Below are 26,516 nucleotides of genomic sequence, written 5' to 3'. Positions count from 1 at the left end.
TCCTACTTCTCTTTTTTTCTCCTGTGATCTAAATTTTTCTAATGCTTAAATTTGCTTTGGCTTGGCATGTTCTAAAGCTGACTTAGTAATCAACCATCCTCTGCTCATTTCAGTTCTAATCTGGCTCTTCATCAGGGCTCTCACAAGCTGCCCACATTATTTTTCAATAACTGCCTTCAAACTCTCTTCCAGTTTTCAAATTCTCTCTTCCTTTCTCATTAAGGGCCACTTAAAGGGAGGATGTTCCGCTCTGCAGCCAGGGATATGGACTGCTACATCCCTCAAAAGACCATGTGTTGAGTGTGCTAGTATTTCTCTCTAATGTGTGGGTTTCCTCACTGGACTGTGAGCTACTTGAGGGGAGGATCCATTTCTGTCTTTATATGACAGAGTCTAGGCACTCTTGAAGCCGGGTATCTCAGCATTACTGTAGGTATTTAATAAGAACGTGATTGCCTTTTGACCTTGTTCCCAGCACAGACATGGATGAATCTCATCAACTTGTTTTCTTGCTTAATTTGAGGGGTGACTCAAGTGTTGAGGATGTGTGAGTTTGTTTTGCAGAAGAAAAAAGAATGCCTTCAGAGAAGTTGTGATCATCACATGGCCAGCCCCCAGCAGCCATCGCAGATTGCCCAGGGGCTTATCTGGAGTGACCCCTTTGTTTCTCCGAAGCTCCTTGGCTCCTGCCAAGCCTCTTAGCTCTACAAATCCCCTCTGCTTTTTGATCTGGTTAAGGTAGATTTGAGTGAACCCATGATCCCACCTTCTTGTCTTGGCCAACTCGAATGGGCCGTTCTCCATCTCCAAGCACCAACGTCTCAGTGTTTGTCTTGCTGCACACTGGGCACATGAACTTGAGATGAAGAGGTTCAGTATCAGTCTTACTCAATAAAGGTTTGTTTAATTTAGAGAGACCTTATTATCAAGGTTGAGTTTAATTTAGAGAGACCTTATTAGCAAGGTTTCTCTGATTATAAGGGAATCCAAAAGAAGAAATTACGGATAATTGCTTTTAAAAAAATAAACCAATACTTTAGTATGTGCTATGTTCTCAGTACAGGAAAATGAATGGGCCAATCAGGGCAGGTGTAAGCTTCACTAACAGACATATAAGAGACAGGGACTCAACTCCACCCTCAAAAAATTCTTTAATGGAATTGGAGAGTCTAAGCCTACCAGAACGCTGAGAATAAAATATAAACACGGTGTGTTCCCAATAGTTCTTCCAGGGTAATGTTTTTAGGCTAAAATAATGTGAAACATTATACTGCATCTTCAAGTTTCGCTGGACAATTTATGCTTATTAGGCCATTCAGCAAATATTTATTGAGAACTACTATACTCTAGGGACTGTTTTAGGCACTGGGTCTACAGGTACAAAAGAGAAAATTACTTGCCCTCATAGATCTTACATTCTAGTAGAAAAGACAGCCATTTAAAAAGATAAATAAGGACAATACATCATGAAGGGTACCAGAATATGCCACCCTAAAGCGTGCCTGTTAGCCATACGGATTATGTAGAGCTGAAGGCCATTGAGAAGCAGCAGCTGCAGGAAAAGCTCTAAAAAGGGGCAAGAAGTTTTCCTTTTGCAAAGGAAATTTACATTTATAAAATAATTTTCATTTGTAAAGATGCCTTCGTCTCTCAGAAGAGGAGGATTCTCAAGAACTCTTATCCTTGGATTAGAGTGTTGCCTCCAGACCATTCTTTTTCTCTTATCCATAAAAACATCCCCCTTTAAATCTCATGTCATCAGGGTGCACCACCTATCACTCCTCCTTGATACATTAGTCTACCATTCCCTAGATCACTTCCTGTCATCTCTTGACTACTTAACTTCTGGGTCATCATCTTCTCTTCGGCACTACTACTCACGTCTTAACTCTTGGTGATTTCAATACATGCAAAGATGTATACTTATCTCCAAACTCAAGTTGTATATATTAATTATATATAGCTTTCTTCATGTAAAAAAATTAATGCAAAAATTTTCTAATTTTTAATGTGCACATTTAAGGTGTTAATTGCTGCTACTCAAGGCAAAAATGCAGAAAGTGTTACAGAATTTTGGAAGAGATTTAACATAAAAAATGGCCATTGATATCATCGTAGAAGTTTGAAATGATGTATTTTCATCGTTTGTGGCAGGAAATTCTCCCTGACTTGATCCATGACTTCGAAGGATTTGAAGCTTCCAAGCAATATTTTTTTAGAAAGTAGCGCAAGTTGTGTTGATCTAGCAAAGCAGGTGGATTTGAGGCGGTAGAAAATGAAGATGCTGAAGAACTTGCAGTCTTACCCTGATGATCTAACTACAGAAGATTTGCAACAACTTGTTGCTGATGGCCAAGTCGAGGTGGAGGATGGAGACGAAGATGAGTACAAAGCCCAGAAGACAGCTAAACAGTACTTCACAGTTGTCAAGCGTTTAAAGTATTTAAGAACAGTTGCAATGGATTGAAGATAACAACTCTAGTCTCAAATATAAAAGAATTGTCGTGTGTGGCATCCAGATAAATTTGGAAACATACCGGCATCTTCTCTTTGAAAGGAGGTGGCTAGAAAAGCAGCAGAAATCGCATTTCTTTTTTAATCCAGTACAGAAGGGACACGAAGAGGACAATGAGCTACACCCCTTCACATCTGGTGTCATCACTTTCTGGCTGATTTCTGATGACCCTCCTTCCACCACTTTGCAGCAACTCACAAGACCCAACCCTGCAGGGGCCCACTTCCACAAGCAAACTTCAGGCCTTTTTAAAGATAAAGTACCATATTAATTGTAGGATATATGTATGCTTCAACCATTTAACTTGTATAAAATGGTGATATACTTTTTATTAGGTTCCTATCATCTTTCTGTGTCACTGAGGCAGACTTTGAGTGTTACAACCTCATTTTCCCAAGATGCCCTGTGGTTTTTATTGCACTGTGATATTTAGGAATATCATGTCATGTTACAGCAAAGTGGGCATTGATAGGAAGCCCAGGAGAGAGGGTTGAAGTCCAAATGTAGATTTGGTAGGCATGAGCATATTAATAGTAATAGAAACCAGGGAGCAGATGAACTTGCCCAAGGAAAGTGAACAGAACAACAAAAAGTTTGGGGGAGGAGGTAGGACCAATCTGGGGAACACAGACTTACTGCTACAGGCTGAGAAATAGGACTTACCGAGAAAACTGAGATGCAGCAGCCAGAGAGATGGGGGAGCACAGAGCGTGGTGTCGTAGAAGCCACTGTGGCCGTGTCGCTCAGTCTCTGATGGATGCTTTGTGACGTGCGCACATATCCTCTGCACTGCGGATGGCCTGAAATTGATTTTTCAATAACATCTCCCCATCATCATTCAACAACAGGATCTTTAAAGTTATTCCATATTTTAAAAACATAATCAGAAGACCCAGATAAAGATCCTCTGGCTACAGGTCAGACAAAAGCAGAGGCGAAGAAGGGAATGGAGAGGTCTGTGTGTTCAGAAGGGGACCTCTGCAGCGTTGTGGTACGGCCAGAGCAGGACTCCCAGAGTGGGCACTCAGCTGAGGAGCCTGAAGACTTCCAAACGGCACTGAAGTTTAAAGGGCAGAAATATTTTAAATCGTAGTTTTTCGTTTTGTTTTATTTTCAACTTTATTTGTGTAGAATTTCCATGAAATGAAATCCACCCATTTTGACGGTACAGTTTCGTGACTTCTGACAAATGGTATAAGTACCATCACAATCAAGACAGAACATTTCCTTTAAGCTTGGGGGCCCTGGGGTCTCTGTGGCAATTGCTCAACTCTGTTCGTGTGAAAGCAGCCACGGACAGTGTATAAACGAATGGGTGTGGCTGTGTTCCAGGAAAACTTTATGTATAAAACAATTGGTTGGCAGGTTGTGGAATCTGATCTGACCTCAGGGCTATAGTTTGCTGACCCTGAGCAAATGTGTAGTCAGACGCTTTTAATAAGAGGTCAATCTAATGCCCTCCCTCCAGTTTAAAATTTAATCTAGGAAAAAAAGCAAGTAGGCAAAAAATCTGATCAAAGGTTTATAAGGGAAACAATAAGGAAACCTAAGGGGGTGTCTAATGAACCCATCATCCTTAGGGGTAAATGTGTTCACCAGGAAGAAGCTAGGAAACTATGAGGGTAGGAGCTGGAGAGGAAGAGCCCTAACAGAAGGTTGAAGAGGAAGCTCAGCCTGTGGAAAGTGCAAGAAAACTGAGGTGGAGAATTTGTTATTGGAGGCGGGGAGTCACTTTGGCTCAGATATGGACCCACTTCCCACTGGACAGAGCAGTGGCTTTGCAAATACCCACCTATTAAAGAATTTCTAAGCACTGAAAAAAAAGAACATTGTCATCCTTTTCCTGCCTCCAGGTCCCCGTTACCACTAATCTACTTTTAATTAAAATATTTTAACTTGCTTTTTTTTTTGAGGACGATTAGCCCTGAGCTAACATCCACTGCCAATCCTCCCCCTTTTGCTGAGGAAGACTGGCCTTGAGCTAACATCTGTGCCCACCTTCCTTTACTTTATAGGTGGGACACCTGCCACAGCATGGCTTGACAAGTGGTGGCTTGACAAGGTCTGCACCTGGGATCTGAGTTGGTGAACCCCGGGCTGCCGAAGTGGAACATGTGAACTTAACCACTATGCCACTGAGCCGGCCCCTAATTTGTTTTTTTAAGAATGTCACATAGGGGCTGGCCCCGTGGCCAAGTGGTTAAGCTTGCACGCTCCACTTTGGTGGCCCAGGGTTTCACTGGTTTGGATCCTGGGCGCGGACATGGCACCACTCATCAGGCCATGTTGAGGTGGCGTCCCACATGCCACAACTGGAAGGACCCACAACTAAAATATACAACTACGTACTGGGGGGATTTGGGGAGGAGAAGGACAAAAAAAAGATTGGCAACAGATGTCAGCTCAGGTGCTAATCTTTAAAAAAGAAAATAATTTATAAATAAAATAATAAAATAAAAATAAAGTAATAAAAATATTTATTATTTTACATCTTATTTCTTTTGTTCAGCATAATGTTCTTGAAATTTTTCATTTCTGTGTATTTCTGAGGTATGCCACAATTGCGTATTCATTAACCTGTTAATGGGCATTTGGAGTATTCCCAGTTTGGGGTTATGTTGAATAAAACGGAAACAAACATTTATGTGTGAGTCTTTGTGTGGACATAAGTTTTCATTTCACTTGGATGGATAACTAGGAATGGGATTTCTCGTTTGTATGGTGATGTATGATGGTATGGAGATGTTTAATTTTATAGGATACCACTAAACTGTTTCCTAAAGGGGTTGTAGCCTTTTACGTTCCCACCAGCAAAGTATGAGAGGTGCAGTTGCTCCACATTCTTAGTATTGCCCAGTTTTAACTTTAGCCAACCTAGTGGGAGAAGTGGTATATCACTGTGGTTTAATCTGCATTTTCCAAAAGGCTAATGATATTGAGCATCTTTCCATATGATTATTGGTCATTCAGATATCTTTTGTATCATTTCAATTCAAATCTTTAAAATTTTTAAATTGTATTGTTTGTGTTCTTACTATTGAGTTGTAAGATTTCTTTGTGTTCCAGAAACAAGTTCTCTGCAGTTACACGTACTGTGAATACTTTTTCCAGGGACTTGCATTTTCATTTTCTTAGTGTTTTCTTTTGAGGGTCAGAGGTTGTTGATTCATGAGAAGTTTTTGTATGAAGTCCAATTTATCAATTTATTGTTCTTTTAGGTTCATGTTTTTTGTTTCCTGTGTAAGAATTTTTTTCCAATTATAGGGTCATAAAATTTTCTCCTATTTCTTTTTTAGGAGTTTTATACCTTGAATTTTTATATTTAGGTCTATGATTCACTTTCAGTTAAGTTTTGGGTATAATGTCAAGTAAGGGGTGTTTTTTTTTCTATACTGATATCCAGTTGCCTTTAAAAAATTATTCTTTCACATTAAATTGCCTTACATGTTTGTCTTAAATCAATTGATTGTATATTTGTGGGTCTATTTTTGGGTTTTCTAGTTGGCTCCATTGATCTATGTATCTACTTTCATGCCAATATCACACTATTTTGATTACTGTAGCTTCATAATAGCTCTTAAAATCAGGTAGTATAAGTCCACCAATGGTGGGTCACAACCTCCTCAGGAACATCCCAGGTATAATCTGCAATCAGCGCCCCCTTCCTCAGAGAGCAGGGAGAGACTGAAGAAAAAAGGCAGACCACTCCAGATTGGTAGGTGGAAGCTTTCTAAACAAGAGAACTTACTTATGAGGCTTGTCCTGGGCAGCTGGAAGACAAATAGTTTTCCTCACTTGCCTACCAAATCTTAAAATTTCTATAGGGTCCTTAAGTGGGTTCAGTCATGTTCACAGAGGGCCTTACCTGGGTTCAGTTATGCACATGAGGGGGCCTTTACTGGGTTTCATCACGTACTCAGTCCAGATATCTCATCACCACCTACTATTTCAAAGCTGTATCCTCAGGGCAGCTTCTGGGAGTGGGGAAGGCAAGCCAGTGGTGGAGGGCACATTTCAAAGATGGGGGGTGTGGGGAGCCTCCAATTGCTCAAGGCCAGCTCTTGGTTCAATTGGCAGTCACGTCTTCTTGCTGACCTCCTCCAACAACCAATTATGTTCTTCTACAAAATTGTTTTGACTATTCTAGGTCCTTGCATTTCAATAAACATTTTAGAATCAACCTGTCAATATTTACAAATAATTCTTGCTGGAATCTTCTTTGGGATTGCATTGAATACATAGGTTATAGATTGATTTGAGGAGAACTGACATTTCAGCAATATTGAGTCTTCCAATTCATGAACATAGAACACCTGTCCATTTACTCAGGTATTCTTTAATTTCCCTCAGCAGTGTTTGTAGGTTTTCTTGTACAGTTCTTACATATATTTTGATGAATTTACCCATCAGTATTTCATGTTTTCAGATACTATTGTAAATGGTTTATTGCTAGTGTATAGTAATAATATTGATTCAGAAATGTTTCTCCACTATGGCTGGGGAAATTGAATGATTCCCACCTGGTGTTAACGGAGGAATTGTTTAGCCTATGGCTTCCCAGTATTAGTTCCACCCTTCAAAGTGCTCTTACCCAAGCCGATGGAGTTCCCTCCATGCATGCAGACTGATTTTCAGCCAGAGACTCAAGGGGTCCCCCAGCAGATTACTGGAACTCTCCCTCTGTATATCTCCCTCCTCTTGGGTATTCTCCCCACAAATTCTAGCCACGTTGGCCTCCCAAAGTCCAATTTATCTCTCCTCAAATGTGACTGCTAGGCTCTGTTTGCATTTCCTGTCCCTGCAACACAGTCCAGAAATTACCTCCAAGCAGCAGCCTGAGCGATGGTAAGTCTCACCTCATTTGTTTCCCTTCTCTTCTGGATCATGGGTCTAGATTGCCTGTTGTCCAATGTCCAAAAATAGTTTTCCTATGTTTTGCCCAGTTTTCTAATTGTTTACAGCAGAGAAGCAATCTTGAGCTATTGCTCTCTCACGGCTAAAATACCAAATCTTTTAGTTTTCCTTTACACTGTGGAATTTAAAAACATTTAATGTTAAAAGTTATATACGAGCACTTTTCCAGCAGTAGAAAAACAAGAGAGCTTAGTATCTAGGTATAAAGAGTACGTAGTTAAAATAGGAAGCCACTAGATGATTTCATTGTTAATAATACCCACCTGGGGCTGGCCCAGTGGCATAGTGGTTGGGTTCTCATGCTCAGCTTTAGCTGCCCGGGGTTCACGGGTTTGGATCGCAGGTGCAAACATACACACCGCTCATTGGGCCATGCTGTGGAAGCACCTCACATACAAAATAGAAGACGTTTGGCACAAATGTTAGCTCAGGGGCAATCTTTCTCAACCAAAAAGAGGAAGATTGGCAACAGATGTTACCTCAGGGCCAATCTTCCTCACCAAAAAAAATAAATAAATAAAATAAATAATACCCACCTGTAAAAACAATAAAAAATTGAAATTTACAAAGTTGATTTGAGGATGTACTCAATGCTCTACTTTATTAGTATGAATTTTGTCTAACTCACAGCCCTGCAAGTCCAGAGACTTACAGTTATCAGTGCCCAGAGTTTATGTGACTTGGAACAGTTGACATACTGATCTAATTCATGTGAGACATAGATAAGCAAGAATGCTAAATGCGTGCTCTGGATGAAAGCGTACTTTGGTTTGAATGCCATCTCCATGCCTTGTTAGTATTTCATTGGCAAAGCTTTTCTAATCTCTTTGCGTTTCCATTTCCCTATCTATGATATGGAGATAATAATGCCTATTTGCAGAATTGTTATGAGGATTACTTAAAATGACATAATAACAAGGGGCATGGCAGCATAGTGGTAAAAAGCAGGAATTCTGGAGCCTGACTTGTTTGACTTCAAATCCTGTCTCTACTATAGTCATGTGTCACTTGCGACAGGAATATCTTCTGAGAAATGCATCATTAGGTGATTTTTATCATTGTGTGAACATCATAGAGTGCACTTACACAAACCTAGACGGCACAGCCCACTATACACCTTGGCTATATGGTACTAACTTTATGGGACCACTGTCGTATAGGCAATCTGTCTTTGACTGAAACATCGTTATGCTGGGCATGACTGTACTTACTAGCTGTGCGACCTTGGGTAAATTACTTAAATTTTCTAGGGCTCAGTTTATTCAACTAGAAAGGGGGAACAATACTAGCCCCTATTTCGCTAAGTTGTTTTGAAGTTTAAACCAATCAACAGCTATAAAGTGCTTAGAACAGTGTACCTGGCACAGAGTACATTCTGTGTAAGCATAATTATGATGACATAAAGTGCCTAACCCAGTGTCCAATACATAGAAGGTGCTTTTAAAAAATGGAAGTCTATCTATTGACTCAAGATCCGAAACTTATAATTAATTACCACAGTGATAGAGAAGATCATGGAGGAGGAGAGAGGAAAGGATGCAGATATTTTAGAAAATAAGAAGTTTTCTAAGTGATTCTTACAAAAACTCTCAATACCTTACTTCTCTAAAAACAACTGCCATGAAGATATGGTCATTATCACTGATTGGGTTGGTGAATAGTATACAGTTAGTGGGCTTTGAGATCAGTAGACCAAGGTTGGAATCGGCTCGCTATTAGTAGCTCAAAAAGTGGTAGCTGTTACAATGAGAAAGGTGTCAAGGATACCTGAACAATCTAGCTGGTTCTTACTCTCTCATGGATAAACTACTAGAAATCAGGTTTAAACTTAGAAGGTTGCAAGGTGCGTTTGTCTTCAGAACATGAGACTTGTTTGGAAGAATTGAAGTTTGCACGCTCCCACTAGAATATAAGCCAGAAATTAGTGTCTGTTTTTTTCACTGTTGCATTTGCAGAACTTGAACAATGGCGGACACATAGTAGGTGTGCAACAGGTTATTTTGCGTTAATGAATAAACGAACAAAAGGATACGGGCAGATTTTACTCTTGGGGTAGGTCAACTTCTTCCCTGAAAAATGCTTGAGTAGGTGCTGCCAGTGTGTGCCTTTTTGACTACAATTTTTCTTGCTTCCATTGCTTTCCTAGCTCTATTCTGATTGAGATATTCTTCCTTTAAATATTTTAATATATTCAGACTGATTACTATCTTAGTTGGCCTGGAATTTATGCAATATATTTAAGAAGAGTTTGCAAATGTGTACCATGATCAGTTATCAGTTAATTATATAATTGAATCCTCAGGGTGCAGACTAAATTGCAAATGTTTCAGAGGTACAACATGTAGGCAAAGTATCCTTAAATTCATTTATAAAATGTTCCACCTTCAGCAGGGTAAACTGATTTTCTTTTCTGCTTGTACAATATTTGCATATGTTTGGTTATGCTTTGAAAAATATTCGTAAGTTTCTAAATGCAAACTCTTTCACGTTTTTTCTGAAACTTCCATGTACAAAATGGGCTACATTTTATCTTGCCACTTTTAAATATATAACAAAATAAAAGTTTTTCATTTTAGGCATGGTAAACTTTGTAATAAAATTGTTACAAAGAAACCGATGTAAAGAAAACTTCCAGTTCAGATTTTCCAAGATAAAAATAAATGTGTAGGTAGAGCATTTATTATTAATTTTTAACTTTAAATGTCGTGAGATTGAGTTGGCCAATATCTCTTTATAGCAAGTTAACGTCCATAACAATGTGGGGAAGGGGAACCCGTTGTAACTCCATCATAAATGGCTAATACGTGGTTGACACATGGCTGCCAGCAAGGCAATCAGAGAGCAATGTAGCTATTGAAGGGGAGGTCCTGAAGCTTGCATAACCGATTCATGTTTATAATTCTATATTTGATACTGTTTATGGGAGCAATGAATCAAAGGAAAAACAATGTTACTTAAATTTGAAACTGCATGCGAATGGCTTTTCAGCATCAAGGTTGGATAATTCCCAAACAAGGAAATTCGGATTCTTAACTCTAGCAAAACTAACTTGGAAATGATTTTGTGATGTGTTGTGGAAGGGTGCACAGGCTGAAAAGGCTATTTGTGCTAACCATAAACGTCTCTTATGGCTACTCCCCAGACCTCTCCACACACATGGCCACATCAGTTTGCCGCTGGTTTCTTCACAACGTAGTGGAAAGAGGGGTCATTTGGCGAATGATGAGTATTTGCTAAATGTTAAATATTTGCTGAATATTGAACCCAGTTACTCCACCCAGGCTGGATTTAACAGATATTTATCAGGAGCCTACTGGAGGCAATGTGCTAAGGTCTGTGGCATAGAAAAGTGATGCAGACCCAGACACAGCCTCAAATAGCATGCCCTCTGATAAAAGTAGATGACATACATGCTCATCAAAACAATGACAAACTTTTAACTTTAGGTCATAAGTACAAGCGCCTGATCAGAAGTCGTGTGAGTTCTAAGTGGAGAGATTATTTCGAGTGAAATAGTGTAGAATCAGAAAAGAGCTCAAAGAAAGATGGCAAGGAGTGAAATTTGAAGAGGACTTAGAAAAATATCAGGAAGGGACAGCAGTCTTGCATGGTAGCTAACCCACCATTTTTCCCAGTCCTCTTCTGTCCTCTGCTTTCCATGCTAGTCTGAACACAATAATTAGCAGCCTCAGTTCCTCTTTTTCGAATCCTTTCCCCTTTCTCTGCTGTCCCATTGGCCTTTGAAGCCCCCAACCATTACAGTATGTACTACTTTTTGTATGCGTTTTTCACTCTGCATAATTATTTTGAGACTCATCCATGTAGGTATATGTATCAAGACTTCATTTTTAAAGTTGCTGAATAGTATTCTCTTGTATGGATGCACCCCAATTTGTTTATCCATTCACTTGTTGATGAACACTTGGGTTGTTTCCAATTTTGAGCTATTGAAAATAAAGCTGCTTTGAACATTCAAGTACAGGTCATTACTTGGTACTTGGCTTCATTGCTCTTGGGTACCCATCTAGAAGTGGAATAGCCGGATCCCGTGGTAGTGCATGGTTAACTGCATGGTTAAGAGGCTGCCAAACTGCTTTACATACTAGTCATACTATTTTACCTTCCCATCAGTTACATGTGAGAGTTCCATCTTCTCCACCAAAACTTGGTGTGGTCAGCCTGTCCAATTCTAGCCGCTTGAATTGTGCGTAGCGATGTTGCATTATGGTTGTAATGTGTGTTTTCCAATTGCCAAGTGATGTTCCACACCTTTTCCTGTGCTTATTTGCTATCCACGCATCTTCTTTGGCAAAGTGTTTGCTCAAATATTTTGCCCTTTTTATTAATAAATCGTATTATTTTTGAGTTTTGAGAGTTCTTTATATATTCAGAATAGAAGTCCTTTATTAGATATATTCTCTGCAAATATTTTATTCCAGTTTGCAGTTTACCTTTCATTTCTTTCAGTAATGTTTTGTGGTTTTCAGTGAACATGGCTTCCTCATCTTTTGTCAGATTTATCCCTAAGTTTTTAACAATTTTTTCTCCAATTGCACTACTCACATTTCGAATGCACGAGAGCCATATGTAGCTATTGGTTGCCTTACTGGGCAGCACAGAAATAAGACACTTCCATCATTGCAGAAATTGCTGTTGGACAGTGCTCCTCTGGAGGGTACACGTGTTTAAGAAAGTCTTCCGTGTATGTATTTGACAATCCACACACACCACTGAAAAAGTATCTATGACTACTTTGTGGCATTATTTAACACAGCTTGGTAAAAGATATTATACGAAATTAGATGTTTTTCAAACAAAACAAAAGCGAAACAAATCTGGAAAGTAGCCCAGTGTCAGTTTGCCTGTTTAGGAAGATTCAGTTACTTTTTAAATGTCTGTGTCTCCTTTGCTTAAGCAGAAAACCAGATGGACTTAAAAGTTTCCGGGGATTATTTGATAATCAGACTAGAAGGGACGATTCCTGCTTATGTTTTTAAAGTAGCTAACGCAAGGTTATCAAACTGCAACACAGGACAGGCATAATGAGAAAAAGAGTGACTAATTCAGCAAGTTTTTTTTTGAGATATTGAGAATACTCACTTAAATTTTAAACTTAATGCTTTAAAGAATAATTCTCTGTGAAAAATTGCATATCTTTGTGATAACAAAAGACATTATGTGCACTTTTGGAATTTCTTACTAATTCTTTTTTTTTTCTTTTTTTTCGGAAGATTAGCCCTGAGCTAACATCTGCTGCCAATCCTCCTCTTTTTGCTGAGAAAGACTGGCCCTGAGCTAACATCCATGCCCATCTTCCTCCACTTTATACGTGGGGCGCCTGCCACAGCATGGCTTGACAAGCCAGTGCATAGGTCCACACCTGGGATCGAACCAGGGAACCCGGGGCCACCAAAGCAGAACATGCAAACTTAACTACTGTGCCACCGGGTCAGCTCCTACTAATTCATTCTTTGCCTCTTACAACTCCAATATCTACTACCCTCTCTAGCATGTACAAGAGGAAAGGTCTGCCCTTGGATTGCTCATCTTCAAAAATCCTTTCTCAGGGAGTATCTCCCGGAGCTTTCCCCAGCACCTGCTTCTCTATTTACGTTTACCATGTTTAGTTAGATTTTAATAGATTGCAGCCAATAAGCAACAAACTCACTCACCCAGAATTTTCTTAAGACCCAAAGCTATGTCTTATGCAAAACTACCCAGCATTAACCATTTTTAAGAGGTACCTTTAATAAGCTTCCATAATTGACTACCCTTGTGGTATTTTTGCCCTTTCAACTCAATAGAGTGGACTTAGATTGTGAAAAACAGTTTTTTTCTATGAAATCTCTCACATGGATGGCGCAATGGCACAGTCTGTATTCACACAAATGAATGGGTAAGTGACTGAAAGGACGAACAAAACACGAACCTGGTCAACTCAATGCTTCAGTCTGCTCCACAATATTTCCAGGCTCTAAATAAATGTCCACCAACGACAGAGAATTCACCATCTCCAGAGAAAACAGTTCACTTTTGCACACTCTACCTGCTGGAGGCAGCTCCTTATGTGGACCTGGAATTACTGTCCTGCTTCTCGACGGCAGGGTCCTAGTGCTGTTCTCCAGGCTCACAAAGGACAAATCCAACGCCGCCTGTCCCCAGACCCTTCAAATATTTGAAAATAAGCATGAAACACCTTGTGTACCATCTTTTTCATACACACACACACACACACACACACCACTACCAAAGCTTTTATTTCTTTTCGTTAAACTTTCAAGTTGTTTTCTTCCTTTCTTCAAATAATAGACTAGTTCTTCCACCATCCTCTGAACCCGGGTTTATTGTGAGTCTTGAAAATTGTGGTGCGCAGGGCTAACACACAATTCTGGAAATGATTGAGTGACAGCAGGTGAAGCTAGGATTATCGTCCCCTTCACTCTCAACTCTGCTTTTATAGTATACTGGCTCTTTTTTGAGATCATGCTAGCTTTTTTTGGCCCCCATATCAGTGGTTCTGACAGATATTTTCCAGAGAGTTCTGACCCATATTCTCCTGAGGTTGCCTATTATTCAGTTCTCACCAAAAGCACAAAACAGACTTACAGACTCACTCAGAGCCCTGTCAACTAAAACTCTCCCGCCTTCTTCACATGAACCGTGTTGAAGCCGTGCCTCCCTCGTGTGTGTTTATTGAATTATAGAATTTGAGGGTCACTGAAGAAAATAGAAGTCCAGAAAGGGGAAGTGACCTGCTAATTGCCACACAGCTAGATATCAACAGAGCTGGGGCTAGAAGAGTGCCTTCCTGGTGCTGCGTCCTTTCCACATGCGCTGTCTGGCTGTATTTTGAACAGTGGGAGACCTACATTTGCTCCTATTACATTTTTTCTTGGGAAGTTTATCCTTACCAGAGTCATTTTGGTATGTTTTTTCATAACAGTAGTTAAATTTTTTGTCTTAGAATGTGCACGAAAATACTACCTCTTCTGAACCATGCTTTGTGGTTTGCAGTGCGTTGGTTATCCACCATCAATTGTTGTCTTGGGTTCCCTCCCAGCTCATCTGAACTGCAGATTTTATAAGAATTTCCTCTAAACCATCATTAAAACTACTGAACTAGATAGAATCAAAGACAGAGTCCTTCAGTGAGATTCTAGAAACCTTCATAGAAACATCAATCCATTAATAACAATTGTCTGGATTTGGTCCACCAACCCATTATGAATCCTTCCCACACCCTCTCCCTTCAGCTCTACCTCCCTCATCACACCACCTCCCCTATTACAAAGAGGATCTCAAGAATTTGTCAAGCATCCTGCTAGAATCCAGTGACACTGCCCACACTATTATACCAGCTTTATGGGCAAAAGGAAATTATGTTTTTCTGATGTTGTGGTCAATTATAGTAGTTAAAGGACTTTATCTAAAGCCTTGCTACTCAAAGTGTGGTCCTAAGACCAATGCTGTTAGAACCACTTGGGAAGGTGTTAGAAATACAGGATCTGATCTGAGGTCTCCAACCCAGAGGTACTGAATCCAGAATCTTCATTTCAACAAGATCCTCGGGTTGTCATGTTCATGTAAAAACCTGAAAAGCATTTCCTTAAAGTTGTTTTACATATAAAATAAATTCAGAACCAAGATACCATGCCTATTTTCTTTACTGTTACTTTTCTTGTACGACAACAAGAAACTACCATCAGGGACCGGCCTGGTGGTGCAGTGGTTAAGTTCGCATGTTCCACTTCAGCGGCCCGGGCGTTGCTGGTTGGGATCCTGGGTGCGGACCTTATTCTGCTTGCCAAGCCATCCTGAGGCAGGCGTCGTACATAAAGTAGAGGAAGATTGACATGAATGTTAGCTCAGGGCCAGTCTTCCTCAGCAAAAAGAGGAGGATTGGCAGCAGATGTTAGCCCAGGGCTAATCTTCCTCAAAACAGAAAACACAGAAAGAAACTACCATCAAATTATTTCAAATGAAAAGTACTTATGAAAGTAATAATTGTAAAAAGCATGATATAAAATTACATAGGTAGATAGAAATATATAATATAGGGGGCTAACCTCGTGGCTGAGTGGTTAAGTTCTCATGCGTGGCTTCAGTGGCCCAGGGTTTTGCTGATTCGGATCCTGGGCGTGGACCTAGTACTGCTTATCAAGCTATGTTGAGGTGGTGGCCCACATAGCAGAGCTAGAAGGACCTACAATGAGAGTATACAGCTACGTACTGGGGGCCTTTGAGGAGAAGAAGGAGAGAAAAGATTGGCAACAGATGTTAGCTCAGGGCCAATCTTTTTTTTTAAAAAAAGTAACAACAACAAAAAGAAATATATAATATAATAACTACTTTGTAACAACAAAAAATTCTAAAAAGATGGATACCAAATGTAACAAAATAAGTCTGGTTATCTTTGGATACTAAAATGTGGTTTGCATGGTATCAGCCATGAACTGGTTAAACAGAAAGTCACGGAGGTTCCGCACAAGGAGGAAAGTAGGGGGTTAGTGGTATCAACATGAGAAGTCTGGAGGGCTCCCAATATTTGCCCAATGGTGGGAATCCTTTTACAGTTTAAGCTTCTGCTAGGAAGTGGCTCTTCCTATGAAACAACAGCTCATAGCATCCTATTCATCACTGCCTTGGAGAAGAAAGAATGACACATCCAGGGCAGAACACGTGCTACTTAAAGCTATGAAGTTGGGCCTTTTAGGAGAAAGTGTAGCTATTGCCCCAGGAACGATCAGCTAACCACCCGAGGGCAGAAATTTTGCAGAGTTTGTTGTGGGGACTCAAGACTTCTTATCCATAGTCTGATCAACTGCTGGCAAAGTGGACTGTATTTATGTCAGGTTATAAACAGAGGCTGACAATAAGTACACTGTCACAGTGAAGTGACCCACCCCAGTTGAGACCAGGAGGAGATACAAGAGGATGAATAGAACCTGAACAAGAAGAATTTAGGCCAGATGAGGTTGTGCTCCTCTCATAATCAGCCACACAACCAGAATCTTACAATGTATCTTTTATCTTTTGTAAGTTCAAGTTAATGTACTGCTCTTATCCAAAGCCTGGATTGCATCATGCTCAAGAAATTTTGCTTGTTTTGCTTTGTTTCCTAAAGGTTCATGTTAAACAATACATAGACAAATTTGGGTAGACATCTGGCCTCGATTGTTTGTACCTGGCTGTTGCTGTTAAGACCCTGAATAAGCAAAACCAAGTAAGTGCCACCTCTGACAGAATTTTCTTTAACTATTTAACAGAGATTGTTAGATTTTGTCTCAAAAGAGTATGAGTGAATTCCTGATTTTCTATTTTCACTTTTCTGAATATTCTATATCTTCTAAATGAGTTCTTATTGCTTTTACTTTATTATTTATTTATTTATCATAATTGTGGTAAGACACTTCACATGAGATCTACCCACCTGACACATCTTTAAGTGTACAATACCACATTGTTAACTAGAAGCACCATGTTGCACAGCAGATCTCTAGAACTTATTCACTTTGTGTAACTGAAACTTTGCATCCATTGAACAACAACTCTCCGTTGCCTTCTCCCAAGTCCCCGGTAACTGCATTCTACTTTCTGCTTCCATGAGTTTTACTATTTTAGATTCCTCATATAAGTGGCAGCATGTATTGTTTGTCCTTCTGTGGCTGCTTATTTCACTTAGCATAGTGCCCTCCAGGTTCATCCATGTTCTCACTCATGGAAGTCTGTCCTTCTTTTTTATGATTGAATAAAATTCCGGTGTATTATATAGCACATTTTCTTTATCCATTCATCGGTGAGTGGACACTTAGGTCGTGTCCACATCTTGGCTGTCGTGAATAACGCTGCCGTGAACATGTGGGTGCAGATATGTCTTTGGGATCCTGAGTTCAACTCTTTTGGATGTATACCCAGAAGTGGGATGGCTGGAACATATGGTAATTTTGTTTTTAATTTTTTTTAACTTTTTATTCAGATTATGGTAGTTTACAACATTGTGAATTTCAGTTGTGCATTATTGTTAGTCATGTTGTAGGTGCACCACTTCACACTTTGTGCCCTCTTCCCACCCTCCACCCCTTTCCCCTGGTATGTTTTTAATTTTTTAAGGACCCTCCACACTGTTTTCCATAGTGGCTGCATCAATTTACATTCTCACCAACAGTGTACAAGAGTTCTAATGTCTCTACATTCTCACCAAGACGATCTTTTGTTTGTTTGAACAATCAATGGAACTTGATTTAAAAGTTTTGCCATAAAGGAACCTATAGATTAAAAGAAACTTAAGAGATATATTAACCAATTATAATTAAGGACCTTATTTGGATCCTGATTCAAATAAACTATGAAAAATTAATAAAATACATGAAATATTTGAAAATTTTAACATTGATTTTTTTCATGATATTATGACATGTTAGTTTTTGCTGTAATATGGCTTTATGCTTATTTGTTAGTGAATATCATTAAAATGCATATACTGAAATATTGATGAATATCTAGGATCTGCTAGGAAATAATATGGGAAAGAAAGTGGGTAGAGACATAGATGATACAAGATTGCCCTCGAGTTGGTAAGTAATGAAGCTGGGTGATAGGTATTTGGGGATTCATTACACTCTTCTGTCTTATATATGTTTAAAATTTTCCATTAAAAACATTAAATAAAATCCTGCCATAAATTTTCATATCAATTGAATCCTTTTCAATTTTATCCTTTTTATTTGTTTTTTTTTTCAATTATAACCATTATTTTTTCAAAAGTACAACTTGTTTTATCGGACTCACTCCCTTAGTAATTTGAATCCTGGCTTAACATCCCAGTGAATTTAGTCCTCTTGGCTTACAACACAAATATTTCGCCTTGGAAAATCCTTAATCAATCTTTTCCTTGATGCATTACAAAATACAAAAGATCTGTCCTGATTTTTCTGGTGGCTTTCCAGAGAACTAGCACAAGGCTCTTGCTGTGGAGCTCATTATTCAGATGTTTACATCAACAGTTGCATCCTAAAATATTAACTTCTTTTGGGAGGTGTGCAGAGCTGAAATAAGTGTGCACCCTTATAAAACAAGGAGAAACAGTACTTTATCCCGAAAATTCTCTCTCACGACATCCTTCTAACAACCTCTATTTTGCTTGCTGCCTTTGACCATTTTGAGCACTTTCCTTGGGAAAACTGCATAAACACTTTTGAGGTAAATTAAGACAACATTGTTTGTAGCCCACTGAGAGGTTGGCGTCACAAGAGGCAAAGACCTGGTGGCAGCCACCGCTTCAAGTTCAAGATCAGTGCCTACTTCTCCACCTGCAGGATCTACTTTTTCAGCCAAAGTCAGATATCTTTGTATCCCTTAAAGAATCTATAGGTGATTGACACCCGTCAGAATATCTGTTCAAATGATGCCTCAATCACTTCAAATATATGTTGGAAGAAGGTGAGAGGTAATTAGAAAGACTGGGAGATAGGAAAGGAGAGTATTACTATAACATAATGTTTATCGTTTTATTTTAAGCTAATATGTTAGGTATTGAGGTCATCTTTCAAGATTGCACGAAATTTATTCTTGCATCTTGTTTCTTATTGCTAAGTGTTTCTGAATTTGTAAATGCCCTGTAGCTCCAAAGATGTCAGTCATCCCTGACCAAGAATTATTTGGAGATAGAAGTTAATTCAGGTGGCAAAAACCTTTCCAATTATTTCCCAGTATAACAGTGAATATTCATTTTGTTACCAAATACCAAACTGTGCACTTTCTTTTTCTTAAAAAGAAAACAAAACTTAAACCAAAACCAAACAATAAGGGGCCTGCCCTGTGGCCAAGTGGTTAAATTTGTGTGCTCTGCTTCGGTGGCCTAGGGTTTAACCTGGTTAAACCCTGGTTTGGAGCCTGGGTGTGGACCTAGCACTGTTCATCAAGTCCTGCTGAGGCGGCGTCCCACAGCACAACCAGAAGGGCCTGCAACTAGGATACACAGCTATGTAGTGGGGGGCTTTGGGGAGAAGAAGAAGAAAAACATTCTAAAAAAAAAGAAGATTGGCAACAGATCTTAGCTCAGGTGCCAATCTTTAAAAAAAACAAACCAATGAACCAAACAATAAAATGAAACTAATTATGAGTTTCAGGTATGTGAGTACCAATTTTTAAAAATAAAAATATAATTAAGAATTCTTAGCCAAACAATAGAGACTAAAATAGGCTGGAGAGAGACAGGTACTGAAATACATTTCTTTCACCTCCAGAAACGACAGGTTCAAAATTGCAGCATGATCATTAACTTTACCTATTTCTGGTCTTAGCTAGTCCTTTGAAATACCCATTTTGTTTGATGTGGGCTCCAAACATGTTTGGGCAACAAGCATGATACATGTTTACCCTAACATCACACCAACCTCACCGCTGCAAGCTGGAATAACCTTCAATGACCTAGTTCATTCACAAGGATGCTTCCTGTGGAGAGGGCTTGAATTATTCCATCGCCATCTGCACTCTCCATGTATCTGAGGACTCATGTAACACCACGTGAGCTTTACGTTGTGTTAAACATGATTTCTAAATAGGACACACAGATTTTTCTCCCAATCTTAATCTGTATCATGTTTCAGTTTGTGTGGACATCCTTGAAATTATTGATCTGGTGTTCTGGTACCCTACGCCCTTGCTGAAGTTTGTGCTTATAAACTGTTTATTCTGTCCTGCGTGACTCTGATTTTGAAATTCCCCTTGGAAAGCTTTATTTATTTGGATTCCATAGTGCAGATCTGGTGGTCTTTAGGACTGGGTCTGCTCCTTCTCCTGTGAGGGTTGTGGAAAAGAAGACATCAGAATGCATTCTCTTCTTACAAGGCTCTCCATATTCATGTTGACTTTGGAGTAGCCAGGAAAACAAAATAAAAAACAGGAAAACACTTGTCTCCTGGTTGGTTTTTGCTCATCTGTGACGCTCCTCTTTACACCCCATGTTGATGCATCAGAAATTGTCTGTAGTCAATAATCAGTTAGCTTGAAGAAGTCGATTGAGGAGACTCCCACCATCAAAACTTCTAGTCGAGGGGCCGGCCCCATGGCCAAGTGGTTAAGTTCACATGCTTGGCTTCAGCGGCCCAGGGTTTCGCCAGTTCGGATCCTGGGCGCGGACATGGCGCCACTCATCAGACCACGCTGAGGCGGCATCCCACATGGCACAACCAGAAGGACCACAACTACAACATACAACTGTGTACTGGGGGGCTTCGGGGAGAAGAAGAAGAAAAAAGATTGGCAACAAATGTTAACTCAGATGCCAATCTTTAGGAAAAAACAAAAACTTCTAGTCAAGCTGGCAGTGTAAGGTGGGGTGTGATGCAGTGACAGTGGCCAAGGCTCATCCAGGCTTCTGGACACAAATGATGTCATAGGCATGAAGTACCCTGTGTCTACCCACCTGACTGTAAGAAAGGGTGGGGAGCCCTCCAGGGGCTCGTGGAAAGAGCTCACTGTGGGCCTCGCTGACTTCCGCAATCACAGCAAGTAATGCTTTGCTGATGGGTATTCAAGACGCCATTCTCAAGCACTTGGTGCCCCTGTGACATGGTGTTTTGTAGGCTGCAACATTCATGTGTTTAAGCTCATCATAACATATTGCAGACAAGGTAGAAGTTATTTCTTTTTATTGTACAACTGAAATATTCGTATGGTTAAAATTTTTTAAACACCTCACAACAATATATAATGAAAAATGAGTTCTCCTTTTACTTCTGTAATTTTCCACATATAAGCATAGATAGATAAAGGAATAGATATAGATATATCTGTAAATATATATAATAAAGCTTACTCATGCAAATGACTACTCTAAAATCATTAAAAAGAATTAAGTAGATCTCTAGATGCTGACATGTAAATTGTCTCTGAGAAATATTGGTACAATGTATAAATGCTTTGTCACCTAATTATTTTTTACAAATTCCTATGTATGAGTATACTCTAATTTATTCAACCAATTTTATTTTGATGAGCATTTAGGTATTCCCAATATTTTACAGTAAACGTCCTTGTACAATATCTTTGAAGGTCATGGAGTGGTGGTTTCCGGAAGCTGAATTCCTGGATGTAAGAGCAGAGCATTTTTTTTTTAAAGATTTTATTTTTCCTTTTTCTCCCCAAAGCCCCCCGGTACATAGTTGTATATTCTTCGTTGTGGGTCCTTCTAGTTGTGGCATGTGGGACGCTGCCTCAGCATGGTTTGATGAGCAGTGCCATGTCCGTGCCCAGGATTCGAACCAACGAAACACTGGGCCGCCTGCAGCGGAGCGCACGAACTTAACCACTCGGCCACGGGGCCAGCCCCAAGAGCAGAGCATTTTTGACAGATGAGCCAATTTGCTCTCCAAAGAGATCCTACGAGCAGAGTATGAATAGGTCTCATGCTCTACATTCTTGCTGGCAATTGGTACTATCAAATGTTTTCATATTTGCTAATTAATAGGATAGCATCGCATTATTTACTGATATTTCTTAATTATGAATGACTTTGAAAAACGTTTCATATATGTAGACACCATTTGTATTTGCTTCCTGTGAACTCACTTATCTTTTGCCCATTTATCTTCTTGTTTATGTTGATTGACTTATAAAGCTCTATTTTTCATATGTTAAGGAAAGTTGCTGCAGTGAAGAAAATTAATACTAAATGTTTTTCCCCTTTGTGGTCAAACTTAGTTTATGGCTTTTTTTCCTTAATGGTCAAGCAGAAAATTTTAATTATTGTGTGGTCAAATTTGTCCATCATACCCTCTGCGGCCTCTAAGTTTTTGTGTTTTGCTCAGAAAGCCTTTCTCCAATCTGGCATTATGAAAATATTTGCCTGTTTTAATAATTTTATAACTTCATATTTCTACTTTAATATTTGAGTCATCTGGAAAATATTATGGTAAGAAGTGAGGATCAGTTTTATTTTTTCCAAATGGCTAGTCGTTGCTCTCACAACATTTACTGAATACTTTTTCTGTTGTACTACCGACATGAGACTCCAGGCTTGTCATATACCGAACTCAAAAATGAATTTGTCTTAATTTCTGAACTTTCTATTCTGTTCCTTTGATCAAATTAATTTTCATGAATTTGAGCAAAACATTTTCGAATACTTGAATGTCCTTTACATCTCTGGCTGCTTCACTCATCTATTATTGCGATACAATAAGTCAATGGCTTAAAACAGGAGTTTACTGATTGTCATGATTCTGTGGGTTGGCCATCTGGGAGGACCTTCTGCTGGTCTTTGCTGGGATCACTCCTGTGGCTGCGGTCATCTGACAGCTGGACTGGGAGTTGAGAGTCCAGATGGATCACTCACATATCTGGCAATTGGTGCTGGCTGTTCACTGAGACACATGGTTCTCCTCTTATGGCTTTTCATTCCTTAGCAGGTTATCCTGGTCTTCCTCACATCCCGGTGGTCTAAAAGACTCAAGAAGGCAAACCCCAAAGCGTAAGCACTGGTCAAGTCTCTGACCCCTCCCCTCGCCACATTTACTAATGTTCCCGTGGACAAAGCAAGTCATACGGCCCAGCTAGAAGCCAAGTTTGAAAGATATAGACTGCTCCATTGATGGTAGAAGTGGCTAAGAATTCATGGCCTTTTTAATCCACCACACTGTCTATTAACTCAATTTCGTTTCTATATTTTTATGTTTGTGCTTTCTTTCCCATATTCTTAGTTGGGATTAGTTGTGGTTTATATATTTCACTGTTTCAGAGATTTTCTCTCCAGAGAACTGTCTTGGATAAATTTATTAGGCCTAAAATTTTTCTTCGTGTGTGTATAAAATATAGATGTATTTTATTTATTATATATAATATATATTTGTAATCTGTATCACTGTCACCACAGGGGCTTATTGAAAATAATGATGATCTACTGAATCTAAATTAGTGAGAGCAGATCCTAGGAATCTGCATTTTAAACTCAAGTCTTGGTAAGTCCTTTTGCATAAACTCTGAGCTCCCTGGAGGTATCTTGCTCATCATGGCCTCTCTAGTCTTTCATATAGAGCCGAACAATAGAGTTGGGGCTCCAGATATCAGTATGGGATAAAGAAGTAAATGAATAAACAAGTTATGTGTTACATGTACTTTACAATAGATGTGTTAGCCAAACAAGGTGACATTAGTAGTTAAGTTTGTTTTCTTTTGCACCATTGCCTAGTCTAGTGAAACAGTGCAACGTTCTGTGAGGTCTTCTCATGAGTTTTGTCTCTGAGACTTCCATCATCAGGATCCTAAGAAATACTTTCAATGAAACATAGGAAAATGTCTCAGGCAATGAAAACTCTGCACTGAAATCAATTGACTTGGAATGTCATTTACTACTTGGCTCCAGAAGTAGCATCACCTGCAATCCATTGTTGATAAACTCTGACAGATTTGGGTTTGGCAAATACCTTTCCCCTCAGTGGGAACAGAAGAATGTTAATTATAATAACCATAATGTTGTGACATACACTGGCAGTGGAGTCTCTCAGATGTGTGTGAGTCTCATTTCTGTCTCTTGCTACCTGAGACTCAGTACCTTTTCAGGAGCTGATATGATGATGATACAGTGAGATTAAACATGTAAATAATTAAGCAGGTGACATGTACTCATATTTTTTAAATTATAAATAATTTGAGAATAAAGTATGAATAAAGAAATAATTATGTCTGGGAGGCACTGTAGTTTCATAATTGTAGCTATAGGCAAAGATGATTGCAGTATAAGATATTAGATTAATTCGGTAGAAAAATATTTTAAAATTTGTAAGTATGACCTACATAACGAACACTTGGAAAAGTGAGTAAAAGGCTAATAGAGTATAAATCCAAATTTACCAATCAAAATGTTTTAAATTAAAAAGGTTCTTGGAATTAGCATGAGGTTCATTCCAAGAGACTGAGTGTGATCATGGAGGAAAGGAGGATGTTGCTTAACTTGGCAGAAGATCTTGTTCTCTTCAAAAAGAACAATCAGAACATCAATCAAAACAATTGACAGGATGTGCTGAAAGTTCAGGAGCATTGGACTACAGAAGTCTTATTCACTTGAGCAAACACAAGACAGTGAAGACCTCACAAAAGAGCTGAGAGAGACTTCAGAGACAAGCTCCACATCAACATGAAGATAAAATTCTGCTGTCCTTCTTTGTTTCAGTTTGGCTGGAAAGATGGTTCCTGGCTAATGTTACCATCTACAAAAAATATAAGAATCAAGTATAAAATTTGGGGATAACTTTGACGGATTGTGTGATGGAATTAGAACATCCGATACAACTGTGTATCTTTGGCCAAATCTGTCTAAGCTGTCTTCCTTGAAATTTAGCCTTCTGAATATCTCATTTTCAAAATTTCATTGGATGTGCTTTGACCAGTCTTACCTCACCATCAGATTTTAATGCCAAAGCAATTATGTAGAGCCCCCTATTTTTTTTTTTTTGAGGAAGATTAGCCCTGAGCCAACTGCTGCCAATCTTCCTCTTTTTTGCTGAAGAAGCCTGGCCCTGAGCTAACATCCGTGCCCATCTTCCTCTGCTTTATACGTGGGACGCCTGCCACAGCATGGCTTTTGCCAGGCGGTGCCATGTCCGCACCTGGGATCCGAACCAGTGAACCCCGGGCCGCCGAGAAGCAGAACGTGGGAACTTAACTGTTGCGCCACCGGGCCGGCCCCTAGAGCCCCCTATTTGATTAAATAACCCTTTTTCTTTTATTCTCTTAAGGAAAAATAAATATTTTTAGCTTTCAGTTGAATTCATACAGAGCCTAGATCCAGACAAACTTTTCTTCTTTCACCATGTAAATTTCCATTCTTTCAGAGAATACCAGATAGCAATATAGTGGTCACTCTTTCACATGTCTGCTATGTTCTGTAATGTTGTTTTGACTTTTCACCTTCCATTAACAGTCATTTTAGAAAGTACATCAATCCCTTGTGGAATATCCCTCAGAGAGGGCTTATTTCCTCTCCCCACCCCCCAGGGTTTACGTGCAAAAATGACTTGCAAGCCAAACATTGCAACAAATAAATATATCCTTTAAATAACAAAACATCATATTTCTTTCTCAAACACACAGATTTTCCCCAGGCCTGAAATTCACCAACTTGATTACAATATCCATGGCGTCCTAATATTTGAGCCAGAGAGCACCTACCAAGATGCAAGGTTTCTTAGCACCACTGGATCCATACCTCCAGGTCCAGTTTATTCTAAATTAAGTTTTGACTTAGAAGAAGACTTTTTAATTCTCAGCGTCTGTAATCATGATAATTTATTTAAACACACATTATTTATAATTGTATAGTAATAATGTCACTTATGAGTATAAGCACCATATTAAATTCTTTACATATGTAATCTCATTTCTTTGTTGTGTCTTATCTTCTCTTGTCTCAGCACTAAGCAGAGTACCATGCTGTTGAACGAATGGACACATGAGTGCGTGGATTAAGACGGATGAACTTGATTTCAAATTGTTAAGACGTATGAACTTGATTTCAGATTGTTTATATTTCTGAAGTTACAACCAAGAGCAGGTTCTTTTTCTTTTATTAACAGCAGGCACCATTCCATACCCTTTGCATTCATTATCTTACTTCATCCTCAGAACAACCTTTTTAGGTAGATACCATTATCATGAGTCCTCTTCTAAGAATGAGGAAATAGAGAGACAGCATGGCTGTTGGGTTAAGCAGTTTGCCTGTGGTCATAATATTCATGTGTGGTGAGACCAGCATTATGAACCCGTGCGGCCTGGCACCAGAGAACACTACCCTGCCTCCCAGAGGCAACATGGGCGGGATTTGCACAAAGAACGCAGCTCTCTGGTGCCAACACCTATCACCCACAGGCCCAGTGAAAAAGTAAGGTAAGACTCCCCAGCCCAGTCCTCTCCCTTCCAGGAGGGTTGACCATGTTACCAATAGACAGGAGGAGGGAATGAGTTGAAGCGGCCCCTGAATTGCTGAGAAAACTAGATCCTGGTCAGTCTGATCAGAAAATCAGTGGGCAGGAGTTGTAGAATCTGGTATATGCACGTGTGTTTTCTTTTCGTAGAATTGGAATCAGACTAC

The sequence above is a fragment of the Equus asinus genome, chromosome 22, assembly GCF_041296235.1.
Source record: "Equus asinus isolate D_3611 breed Donkey chromosome 22, EquAss-T2T_v2, whole genome shotgun sequence".
Classification (NCBI taxonomy): domain Eukaryota; kingdom Metazoa; phylum Chordata; class Mammalia; order Perissodactyla; family Equidae; genus Equus; species Equus asinus.
This window is presented reverse-complemented; position numbering follows the sequence as displayed.